This window comes from Triticum aestivum, chromosome 7D, assembly GCF_018294505.1.
Source record: "Triticum aestivum cultivar Chinese Spring chromosome 7D, IWGSC CS RefSeq v2.1, whole genome shotgun sequence".
NCBI classification, from domain to species: domain Eukaryota; kingdom Viridiplantae; phylum Streptophyta; class Magnoliopsida; order Poales; family Poaceae; genus Triticum; species Triticum aestivum.
In genome coordinates, this window is record NC_057814.1 from 177,817,723 (window position 1) to 177,820,862 (window position 3,140).

The window sequence follows — 3,140 nt, forward strand, 5'->3', positions numbered from 1 at the left end:
CCGTCCGTCGCCGTCCCCGTCCCCGTCGCCGCCCCGGCCGCGTCCTCATCCCCGTCGTCCCCGTCGCCGCGCCCCGCCCCGTCGTCCCGCGCGTCGTCCCCGCCCGGCCCGTCCCCGTCGTCGCTGCCCCGTCCTCATTGATCCCCGTCGTCACCGCCCGTCGCCTCGCCTCGCCGCCAGTGAGCTCCTGCCCGCCGCCATGTCCACACACACACACACATTGTTTTTTAGTTTTTTAGTTATAAATTTTAGTTATAGAAATTTTTCTATTTTTTAGTTATAGGAATATTAGAAATGTTATAGAAATGTTAGTTATATAGAAATGTTATAAATTTTTCTGTTTTTTAGTTATAGAAATGTTAGCAATTTTTCTGTTTTTTAGTTATAGAAATATTAGAAATGTTACTTATATAGACATGTTAGAAATTTTAGAATTAGTTTTAGCTAGATGAATTAGATTAATGTCAAATTGTTAGATGATGATCGATGTTATAATTTTAGTTATAGAAAAATTTAGAATTTGCATATAGAATTTTAGTTATCACAATCCAGGTGGCTACGCGGTGGCAATGCCTAAGTGGGATAAGTCTGAGCAAGAGATGGAGGATGCAGGGGTCACTCCGGTTACTAGGAGCTGGCCCCCCAGGTGCAGAACTTGGTTCTATGCGCATGGGGGGCGTTGGACCCGAAGACAGGCCTGGTTTCGAAGAAGGCAAGTCTAAAAGGAGCCGAACAAAAGTTACTTGACGCAATAGAATATGCTCGAAAGGGGGTGTTCACGCCCAACGGAGAGAACGACGAGCTTACGCGCGCCCTAGGAAATCCTGAACACCCGGGAAGAACACGAGGCAAGGGCATTATTCCCTGGTATGAGGGCTTTTCGTAATGGAACGACGACTACAGGAGCCGTGCAAGAAAGAAGATGGAGGAGGAGAAGAAGAGGAAGCTGGAGGAGGAGCAGAGGAAGCAGGACGCAGAACGCCTTCAAGGCCTAGAAGCAAGGCACGCGGACTTGGCACTCAAATTCCAGCAGCAGCAGATCGACTCACTTAGCCAGGAAAGGGGGTCTCAGCAGCGGCAGCAACAAGCGGATGATCGTCCAGCATTGGATAGCACCGTCCCATCCATGCCGAGAAGCAGCGTTGGTTCCGCCCCGGGCGACGCACTGCTGGATACATACCTTGTGGATAACATCATAGAGAACACTAACTGTGATCTACACTTCAAAATGAAGAACATATCCATGAAGGTGGCGGATGCCGTTGCTTTTACAAATACCCCCGAAGCAACCTTCCATTGCACCCCGATTCCAGCGGGCTATGCTCGTGTCTTGGTTGATGAGGTGGTGGACCAATATTCGGGGCTAGAGCTTGACATTCCTGGAGGTGACGACGAGCACACATTGGGAGAGGCCATACATCGTATCATCCTATGGAGAAAGGATTGCATCATCTTTCGAAGGCCACCGACACCGCGTCTGCCGACTCCTCCTCGAAGTCCGCCACCGAGTCAACAGACTCCCGCTCCTCCAAGTCCACAAACGCGTGAGCCGACTCCTCCTCGAAGTCCGCCACCGAGTCAGCAGACTCCCGCTCCTCCAAGTCCACGAACGCGTGAGCCGACTCCTCCTCGAAGTCTGCCACCGTGTCAGCAGACTCTCGCTCATCCAAGTCCACGAACGCGTGAGCAGACTCCTCCTCGAAGTCCGCCATCGTGTCAGCAGAATCCCGCTCCTCCAAGTCCACCAATGCGTGAGCAGACTCCTGCTCCAACTCAGCCACGCCAGCCGTCTCCTCCGCCTCAGCAATCGCAGAAGAGACACACCGCAGCTATGGTGCGTAGTGGTACGAGTCGAGGTAGTACAGAAGGTACAGGCGGAGGCAAGCGATATAAATATGGTCCAAGCCTCGGTCCTCTTCCTCATAGGCCTTACGACATGACTGAGGAGCAAAACAATGCCATAGTGCGGGCCCAAGTGGACACCCATTTTGGACCGAAACCGGCACCGCCACCAAGGGAGAAAGTGGCTGAGAAAGTTATTGACCACTTTATTCATATGGCAAGAAAACCAGCTCCCAAGCCTGTTGACTCAGACTATGAGCGCCAAATCAGGAAGGCACATCGAGCACGACTACAGAAAGAAGCGAGCTCGAGCTCGAGCCAATTACAAGCAGCTGTCAAAAAATGCGGGAAAACCGTTCCCCGCCTAGGAGAACAGGCGGCACAATCGATCCCCCCGCTTGTTGTGCCAACAACACATGAGAGTACGCGCGCCCAATATTATTGTGGGCAAACCGTTAACGTTCCCCAGCTAGGCAATGTGGTAATGACCGATGAGCATATAATGCAGGCTGAAATGCTCAAGATCACTGTTGGACAACTCCTCGATATCGAGCCCATGTCTCCGCTTAGAGAGGAGGAAATAAAACGGAAATCCGGGGCCAACCTTTGGTCGAGCCAGACGAGGTCAAGAACCTCCCAACGAGAATGTATGAATTGCATCAATGGTACATGAACATTAACAAGATTTCCAATCGAGAGTCCCTCATGGTGAATGTCAAGGAGGAGCATTACTTCCATGAGAAAGCTGTGTCCGTTGAGTATTCGGAACTATTTCAGTTATTCAATCAAGATGCACTTGACAAATCTATCGTCAGTTGCTATTGTCTGTAAGTGATTTCTTTCTGTAATTTAAGTCTCAAGCTAGCTGTAGTGATCATTTTGATCAATCATTACCTGTAATTATCCTCACTATATTCTTTTCTGTGGTATTATGCAGGATGAAGATGTATGAAATGAAAAAATCTGGACGCTATGGCATTGGGTTCATTGACCCAAATACCGTTAATGAATACACATGGAATATTCCAAGTTGTCGAGCAAGTTTAGAGGAAAGCATGCTAGAGTTCTTGAAGCGCCTCAATACCAATGAAGATATACTACTTCCTTACAACTTCCTGTGAGTCACACTGTCTTGTACTACAAATTCTGTTTTTGCTTACAAGCTAGCTAGATGTTAATAATTAAGCGTATAGGGTTTAGGGTAGTTGATTAGTGTTATGCACATGCCCGCTTAATTAAGACATGCAAACGTGTGCGCATGCAGTTTCCACTGGATCTTGTTAGACATTAAAGTTGAA